Genomic DNA, 10713 nt, shown 5'->3' on the forward strand with positions numbered 1-10713 from the left:
GCAAATTGACATTGACATAAAACAGTTGTCTTGACAGTTGACAATATTACATCGTTCTGAAATAGCTACCAATTTGTTTAATTAAAAAAAACCTACATTTTCAACTAAAATATTTTTAAAAAAATTATAAAAAAAAATACAAAGCTATTATATTATTGAAAGTAACACAGAGCCAGGAACGGCTCGAATACACTGCTCCTTTTACACCGTTGCCCTTTTTACGAGCCTTTTGATTTCAAATGAATAAAGATTATTGTTGAAGGTTCATTACATTACCTTAGCTTGAAGCCTAGACACCAAGGCAGCCTGGCCCTGCTGAGCACGGCGGTATGCGTCTAACCGACGCTTATGGTCCGCCGCCTCGCCAGCCAGGCGCGCGCGCAGCTCCTCGTTCTGCCGCCGCAAGTCACTGCTGACGCTGCCGCCCGGAGAATCCATCTCGGGTGGACTATCCGGAACCCTCTATAAGTCAACTATTGATAAATATGAGACTTAAATTTGATTAAAGTCGGCGGGAGAATAACGATCAGTTCCACTTTGAGACGTTACATCGGTATTCACACAAATATAATCAAGTTGTAATTACCATTAGGAGAGCAATATTGTCACTTTAGTTGAATTAAAGCGCCGATGTACTAGGCACTATCTACTTAAGACTATAATAGATACCTTCTCATATTGTCCACATTAGCGAAACATAATATTTCTACTGATAAAAGTACCTAAATACCTCCTATCAATCAATCAATAGTTACCATTATTGTTATTTGAAGTAGATAACCCTAGAGCTGGTATAAATTACCTCTTTCTTCACGCGTTGATGAGGAAGCGTGGTTGGCGTTCGCCTGCCCACAGGAGCGCGAGCACTCCTCGGTGTTGTCAAACAATCCCTCGTTGGTAACTGGTAAAATAAAGCTTTTATTCATTTTAAATGTGAATAATAACCATTCAATTCAAGTCAAATGTTATAAGAAGCTAAAGCAAGAATGCTAAAATATACTGAGTAAATATATAGTTGAGGAAAGTAATAGCGTGGTAATAGATAGTTACTATATCGTACTATTTACGGAACTGACCAGAGTGTGATCCACACAAGGTTACCTACCTATAAGGAAAGTTTAAAACAGTATCAGTATCAGTAAATTGAATAATTTAAGAAATTACATCCTAATTTTACCTCAATATAATGTTAATTTAGATAAAAATTTTATATTTCAAAAAGGTAACTTTTAAACTTAACGGTATATTAAGGCCTCATTAAGAGAACATATTTCGATAGATCATTTAGTATTATTTTAGTTAAGTACACTTTTTCAGCGTTACACCAAATGTTATGGCATGTGCTATACGGATTCATCGCCCCTACGACGCCTTCGTTTATAATAAAGACTTTACTGACTAATAAAAGTGAAAATGCAATAAAACCTTAAACGTCACTTTCTTTTTAACTTTCCTACATGGATATTTCATTTCCAAGTAAACATTTCGAATAGACTTGTGTTCGAAATTCATTTTGTGCACCATAAACACCGTTTTTACTTTTGTAAACACAAAAGTTGAGGCCATAAAGCACTCTTTTTTTTCGCGAACAAAAGGAGGTTAGAAGAAAAAGACTACATTCTGAGGCGAGTCTGAGGTTAAAATGCGGTGTGTTTGCCACAACCCGGTCCCGGTAGGGAGGAACGCTGGCTATCGCACTTGGCATCTAATTATTGCCTGCCGCAGCCCACATTGCATTTACTAAAATACCCTATACTGAGGTGAATAAACCTGTCCCTCGTTTGCGTTTAATAAATCAGTTTCCACCATGCTAACTGCGAAGGTTTGCAGCCAACATCATAAATGCAAATGAAATGATAATTATACAGGGTAAATTAAATGTGTGTTTCTAGTTCGGGAAATCTACAGAGCACGGTAAGTGTAGGGCAAGAAAACAATTTATTTGTAACTACCTGAAAATTCGCTGGAATGACAGTCTTTGCAATTCTTCAATCTATTGAATGAAAGCTTAGGAAGGTAACACTAAAATAATACGTAATTGCTAATGAAACGTTTAATTAATTATACACAGTCACAAAACGTTTAATATTTAGGTAGGTATTTATTATTTAACCTCACAGACGTATAAAGAGACGCTTCATTTAATGTAGTTATCCCATAGTTTTTCTATTTCCCTAAACCGTTTAGGTAGAAAAATCATAAATTAAATTTAAGAACATCATTAACGTAGACAACTCTATAATAAACAATGCATATGAATATAAATTGTGGGTACTGGCTGAATTTCCATGTGCATACGGCCTTACCGAAGTGACTATTTCATTCAACCTAGTATTTACGTTGTAGGTCATGAAACAGGTGAACTACCTTAGTTCAAGAAATCCAATAGTACGCATAACCTTGCGAGCAAGTAACCTGAACCTTCGTAATATATCAAGTGACAACCATCTTCAATATTAAACTTATACAAATACTTACCAAGGTTTTATGGAGTCACAGTCACAGCTATGATTCACGCTGTTTTATGATTTCATACAAAAAAAATAATACACTGTATCTTAGCAACGCAATCAGCTATGCCACGCAGCTTTGTAGGTACTCAAGACGAAGTATACGTTATCGTTTCAGCGGACTTTCACGAGCACATAAATTTTTGCATTATTGTTGCGATATTTAATTAAGTATTATGGCTTTACAGAATATGTTTCACTTCATAGTAATAAATACATAGTGTAAAATATAAATTTATTCGAAAGGAATGGTTTAATCACAATAATATCGTTCTGGTAATTTGCTAAAATAGTTTTATAAGGCACTTTAATACTAATATAAATATAGGTACAGCCCACGTCGCACGAACGTACGTTTCCTAAAAATGTCGATAGGGTACTGATTAAAAATTTCCGCATATTTTTATTTGTGAGGGTGGTGTTTCGGTTGGCTGGACTCCCCTCATAGATAGCACTATACCTGCAGTTATCGATCTTTAACGCACCATTCGTTTACGGTGTACCTAATTATACGTAACTTGAGTCATTCACAGAACCCAAAAAGGACGTACAGAAATTTAATCTAAAAGTCGGCGCTAAAAGAGAGATAAGGACATGGATGATGTTATTATAAAAAAAAAGAAAAGATAAACAATACTGGTAGGTCTTTTATATGTGAGAATCCGCTCCTCGATAGGTACCATCGCTATGTCTATTTCTGCTGCCAAGCAGTAATGTGTAGTTACTATTGTGGTCTGGTTTGAAGAGCATTATAGCTATGTCTCAGGTTGGTGAGCGCAGTAGAATACCAAGCAATACTTTGTAATTCAAGGTGTTGGATTGTGTTTCTACTGTTTATGGGCGTTCGTATCGCTTACCATCGGCGAACGGCAAGCTCATCTCGTCATTCAAAGCAATAAATAAAGAACTACTCAGAATAGTCAAAAAACTAATTTCTTAAGGACTTCAAGGACTAATTTATAATAACTAATTCTCGAAGTCATACACTTATAATCAAATATGTAAGTATATTCTCATAGTATTCTAAATTAAAAGGTGGCAGAAAATTCACAAATAAACAAGCGGCCATATTACAACAAAAGATAAGCGACGTCCTTGAACGCCCAGTGGGAGAGGGTTTATGTTGTGATTGCGTTAGCAACCCATTATAGGGAAAGGAGTTGTATTACAGAAATGTATCTTATGGCCTTTTATTATTTAAAGACATGAAACAATATCATCCACACGAATTTTCTATAAAAATAATTATATTACTGATTATGTCTGTACTAATTTATTTACCACACGACTCTATCAATTAAATAAATATTATAATATGCCTGCCATAGCTACAAAGATTCTATTAATAGAAGATACAAAATGCATTTATTTATCAAACATGCAAATGGATGTAACAAAAAAATAGTGCGACATGTTTTACCATGGTAGATGTACAAATATAGGTGAAATAAATATAGCTACGTCTATATTTTTTTAATCGAAACTTATGACCTTCGCAAGTGCAAAGATTTAACAACATTATTGATTTAAAAGACCTTGGCCATCCTTCAATTGAACCGAAACATGCTAGGATGCGTTCCAACAAATTGTAAATTTCGAAATTATAAATTGATAACTTACCGGTAATGGCTACCTACTACCTAAAGGACTACATTATACTTTGACAAGCATTGTCTTTCAAGTCGACAACTTTTGTCTGTTCGAAATCTGCTAGTGGAGGATATTTCTATCTGCCCGAATATAGATCATCGTCGACAAGGTTTTAAAACAAAACTGGCCATAGAATATGTACCAAACCATTGGGTGAATCTGGTTTTAAACAGATATAATTATATAGACCAGAGAGAGAAATCATTTCTCCTCAATCGACACTATCTAGATCCTATTCTAATCAATATCAAGTGCAGGGACACTTCGCTGTGCCCGTATTAAAGAAATAAAAACTAAATTACCAAGGATTGGTTCCCAAATCCCAATATAAGTAAATATAGTTCTCTATGACATGATAGCTTAGCAATAATGCTCAAATCTTGGTGTGGGTCTTGACTCTACCAGCTCTCTACGCTAGACGAACAACTGGTAAATACACACACTTTTAATTTTGTATATATATTTTGTTTTAATTGGCATATTTATTTTGACAGACTAATAATTGAACTCTGAACTTCGCAGTTCGTTGTCCAATTACGCTTCTACGAAACTTATGACGTATCTCATAACAGAGGCGTAACTGTAGAGCGACATGACGGGCAAAATGGGCCACCGGTTAAGAAGGACCCAAAATTGGAAAATTTAGTAAGTGTTTGTGTTTAGGGACCGAAAAAAAATCGCCGGAAATATTTATGTGGCTATTTCATGTCGAAAGGACCCAATTCGAATAGACCACGAGCCTTTAACGGGTAGTTACCACGCTAAGTAGGTACTAGATAATTAATGTTTATTAATTACCTTAGAACTAGTATCGAAATAAAACAATTTGTCAAACATTTGCTTAAATATAAGAAATCATTATACCTAACTAGTAATTTAGTGAAACCTGTCCATTATGATAATAATCATATGAGGATTACCTCCGTATGTGGTACGTGGTAACACACCACGCCTTATTATTTCTCAACACAATATCTTGTTTTTAGAAAGGTATTTTCATATAATTTATTGCTAAAAGCTATGTATAGGACGTCACAAAGATTACAACGGCTAATCTATCTTTTCTCTTAAGGCTTGTTCACAAGTTTTTGTTACACACCTATAATTTTATTAATATAAAATAAAATTATTAAATCAAATGATTTAACCAAAAAACTAACTTGAGTTTGGAACTTATCTACGATTGAAAATAGTTTGGCTTTTATTCATAATGCTAGCGAAAGGTATTACCACATAAAATATACATTCAAGAGATCATATTTTATACTAGAGAGGGGGAACGAAACATGAGATAGTACGCTTTTTCGGTAACAAGGCCTTTTTATTATTTTAGTAACGACTAGCCTGCGGCTACGCCTGCGTGAACAACTTTTTCCGGGTTAAATATTTTCCCGGAATAGGAAGAATAATGTAATAAGTAGAATATCCGGTAGCCTTTAAGAGTAATGTAGCTTTCTATTAGTGGAAAAAAAATACAAAGTAATAGTAGATCCTGAGATTAGTGCTTTCAAACAAACTTATCAACTTTATATAATAGTGCAGATTGACTAAGTGTAGTAGTGTAGTGACATTTTGGGATTCTAATTTTCTTTAAAACAAAGGTTAGCTTAAACGTGAGTATTTGACGCCCTTCGGCGTATAGATTTTTATGGTTTATCATTTACCTACTAAAATATGTATGGATTTAAGCGGTCTTATTCATAAACCCGGAATCATTAATGCTCAAAGTTCACGTCATCACGTACAATGCACATGGTTCTTGAATGCTGTAATAATTGTATTAATCGAGGGGAATTAATAATTAATCTTATCAATATAACGTTTAATCCAATTTTACAAATATAATTTCCTTAATGAATTCGGCAGAATTTATCGATTTACTTCCTTTTATAAATTAAATTGTAACGCGAAAAAGCATTATGTTATGCCCATGCAAATATTATTTTTAGTTTAACTGTTAATTGGACTTAAAATATATCTTTACGTATCGCAAGATTTCTGTTGTTTTAATTAGAAGCCAATAAGAGAATATTTAAGGTTCTATCGTAAGTTGTCCTGAGTGATGCTGAGTGCGTGACGGAGTCACTTCACCCACTACGTTAAACTTGTTGATCATTTTAAATGTTAAATGATTTTTTAGGAACTGGTACTCCATTTACAAACCAGCAAGCAATTTAAGATGCAGTGATAATATTAATCCAACCTGATCTACTTACACCGGGATTTCCCGGTATCAAGTTTATAAGTAAACCACTCCAGTGTGGACGACACCTAACATCTCCAAGTGCGTCACCGTGCGTCGAGTTCGCTGACCGATATCATGTAGTAGATATGATGTTTGGTTATTATTATGATAAATCCATTCTTGGCTTGTTTTTTTCATTACGCAATTCAAATATAGCTTTATATGTAAACTTTTTGGAGGTAAATTTGCAAACAAGGACCTTTTGCGTAGAGACTCAATTTGACAAATTGAAGTATGTTGTAAAAAAACTTGAAGAATATCCTAAAATCGCAGTCGGTTATTTTATAACGTCACTTTAATACTGTAATTGTTATGGTATTATATGCATGTATAAATAATAATTGAATAAATTACGGTAATTTGAAAATTTGATCTAATTTGGTTTACGTTTGACGTAGACTTTCTCTAGAGCAGCTATACCCAACGTCCGACCCGCGAAGCTTTTCCGGGCGACCTACCAAGCATTTGCAAGTAGCCCACTCGACTTCAAAAATTTCATTAAACAAAAAGAAACATTTCCCAAAATCATTTAAACTGTATGTTATCCAATAAAAATAACAAACTTCAGTCAATAGGGGACCGGCCTATGCTTGATTTTGTACATTATTCTATATGTAATGGTTAATAATACGAAAAAGAAGCACTCCTATGAAAATGCATAAAAATTGGTTAAAAAATGAGCGAGTAATTCATATTTAAAATATTGTAACGTGCAGAAGTGGGCGCGATGTGGGGATATCGCTTCATCTCTTTTTTTCGCACGCGTCGTAATTCCCGATGACGTCACATGTGGATATTTCGTCTCTTTTCTGTTTCTTGTTAATTACCCCTTCCACTGAAATTCAAAGACTTCTAACTTGTTGATTTTTTACCGGATTTTAATAATTCCTTCTGTGTTATAATTTATATTATGTAAATATTTGATAATAGCAAAGAACAAAAATGAGTCCGGTACCCTATTGAGAATATTTTAATGAAAACAAGGAAACTCAAAATTTTGATTACGTTTTAGACACTTAAGTAGGTGAATGAATTTACGTTGTGACTCGAGACATCATAACTATGACTTATTTGCGACCCGTATAAAAAAAGTTGAGAACGAAACTATCAAGGATCATATCCCGAGCAAATTATATAAGAAAAACCTTATTCAGTTTAGCCTTAGGAATCGAACCCAAGTCCTCCCAGTTCACCATAATATTCACTAGTAGACCAAGGCGACAATCATCCATTTTATCTCATATCAGTATTTTATACTCACAATGATAATTGTTTCCGTACGTTATTGTGTAGAGGTATATAAAGATAGGGTTTTATTAGTAGTAGCCCGTTGGTGTGCTACCGAATACTTTCTGTAGCTGATTGAATAGCAACTACTGAAGTTGTGATCAAAGTGTGTTTCTCCAATCTTGTAGCCAGTGTAACTGGACATAATAAGACTTAACATCTCATGTCTTAGGATGGCGAGCGAAATGGAATACCAATCATTACTTTGTGATTCTAGGTGTTGGGTGGTGTTTCTACTGTTTATGGGCGATCGTATCGCTTACCATCAGGTGAACGGCAAGCTCGTCAAGTCATTCAAAGCAATAAAAAAAATATTCAACGCAAATAGAAGACAAAAAAATACAATCGATAAGTAAGTTAGGATATATCGTACACACACATAAAGTTAGCGTTATCGATTTTAGAAAGACAGCTTGTCATACTGCGTTTTTAAGAAAGAGAAGAGGCAAATAATGTAGAGAAGAAGTGAGTTTTCCAATGATACATGACCACCGCCGCCCATAAACCTTCACAATACTCGAAGAAATGTCACTCTATGCGTTAACGTTTATACTTATCATTGGGAAGGGTGAAAATTTCCGTAAGAGAATCCGACACAACATGTAGGTATATATGCATAAATGTGTTCTGCAAATCGTTCTGATAATAATTAGAGTTTACATAAATTACGAAAGAGAAGCCGATAAGTATCGGGTTATATGGATACTTTGCCACTGATACTATCTATCTATAATGCTGACTCTATAGTTTCAAATTATTATCATCATCATCAGCCACAAAAAGTCCAAAGATTTCCAGACGGACCTGTCGAAAGCAGCCTATATCCAACGTGTTCCTGCGACGTCTATTAAGTCGTCTGTCCACCTTGCAGGTGGACTTCCACCGCTGCGATTGCCGGCCCGTGGTCTCCACTCAAATTATGCTTGCATACAGTCACGCAGAAATAAACAAAGTGTCACTCACATCCGTAATCTAATAGTTTATTTGGAAAATTTACTATTAGAGAATCATTATCTCCTAAAGAACGCAATGACGCAATGACGCAAATAAAGTTTGGAACAGAATTAGAGCTATTATAAGGTTATTGACTTACGCACACGTGACCTCGGAGATATTACAATCAAAACATTGTAGAGTATATGTGTAAACTCAAATGTAAGTTAAGTGTAAATGGTCACCTACCTGATGTATTTTATAAGGTGCAGATCGAGATCGTACATAATAATATTAGGAATATTAAACAAAAAACTAAATCATAATGGAAACATTGGTTAGGAAGCTTTGATGCTAAAAATATACGTATATCAAATTTAATCTTTGTTCAGAGAACAATCTCACATACCTGAAATGCAAAGACAGCTGTTACGTAACGCAGTATCTTTGAAGAACTACCCCGTTCTTTATAACAATTTCACCCTTTCATGTTACAGTCAAATCGACTACCTGCCTACCGCATACAAATCTTGCAAATTGCCATTCATCGCAAATTGTCAAAACAATCACAAGATTAAAGATAAAGGAACAAAAGACGAAAGTTATGATGGAAGTTTGTTTACCTCGCAAAGTGCGTGCCATTGTGCGGGCAACGGAACTAGGTCACGAGAAACGTTTACGATAATCTGGTAATAAACGGAGACGGGACAGCACGGGACCAGCTGGGCGCACCACGTGTTTGGGGATCTTTGATTTGGAAGGCATAGTTAGCGTCAGGCGTAAGTGAGGCGCAGTAGCGAAGGGTGTTTTTCATAAAGTAACCCGAGGCAAAAAAAATTGCCTTAGTTAACATACCGCGGCCAATTTAACAGCAAACAAAAATTAAGACTAACGTAAATAAACTTAAAAGTGAAGCCGATAGGAATCAGGTTGTAAGGACGCTACGTCACTAGTGAGGCGTATTTATCGTAGCAATGAAATAACACAGGTATGAACAAATAATAAACGTAACTGTTACGAACAAATTTTCGAAGACAGGTTCGCCTCCCGGTTCGAAAGGGATCTAGCCACAAAATTTAGGTACTAATGTGCATGAATATGGTCTTCAAATCTTTCTGATGATAATTAGATTGTACATAAATTCTACATAATGGGAAGCCGGCATGAATCGGGTTATATGGACCCTTCCCCACCGTAGTATACATAATATAGATGTTAAGAGCGCAAAGTGTGTGTATAATTATGTAGATATACTTATCTGTATGATTTATAAAACGTAGACAATAAAAAAAATCGGAAAGTAACTTTCACGAAATAAGGATATACAATTTGTTTTATTAACTATATTTAAAATCACACAAATATTTTGTTTAATGGAGATACATCAGTGTTATTTCAGAAAATCTGAATATTCTTAAAATTCCAGCTCTCTCCCTCCTTACTTAGATTCCCAAACCATTCATAAATCCTCTGGCATGATAGGTGCTTATGAGCAACAGTGACCATTTTCCATTAGGGATTTACTGCACGGTACACAGGCATTTGCCCCTTTAATTGTCCTTTGAATTGCATTACATGGATTATTTAACTACCTGTAATAATAATAATAATACTGTACTTTCCAAAAAAAGATTGTGTCAGAATTGAAATGAACTATATATCAACGATTTTGCTGTTATCATGTTACGTGGAGGTAATACACTGGCTAAAACTGACTTGACGCATTCAAACACCGTATGTGGAAATTATTTTTGAACCTAGTATGCAAAGTATAAATTCAAGGAACGTACAGTACGTCCATCTACGTCTGGGACAACTTAGTAATGCTTTAAAGGGCATAAAAAGAATGTTGATCAGCTGAAATAGGACTCCATTCAAAATTTTGTTGACAGTAAGTATTAGTTATAAGTTATTCCAAAATTAATAAGCCATAAAAGGCTTTAATCAAGTAGCTGTGCCGGTAATGTACCGGTAAAATAACAAAATTATAAGTGCTATGAAAAAAAACTTGCGTATGTTTCCCGCCGTGTCCTGCGCGGTGCATGCGATCAACCAAAATCCTTCCCATAAAACCGTCATGAATAGAAA

This window comes from Manduca sexta, chromosome 21, assembly GCF_014839805.1.
Source record: "Manduca sexta isolate Smith_Timp_Sample1 chromosome 21, JHU_Msex_v1.0, whole genome shotgun sequence".
Lineage (NCBI taxonomy): Eukaryota > Metazoa > Arthropoda > Insecta > Lepidoptera > Sphingidae > Manduca > Manduca sexta.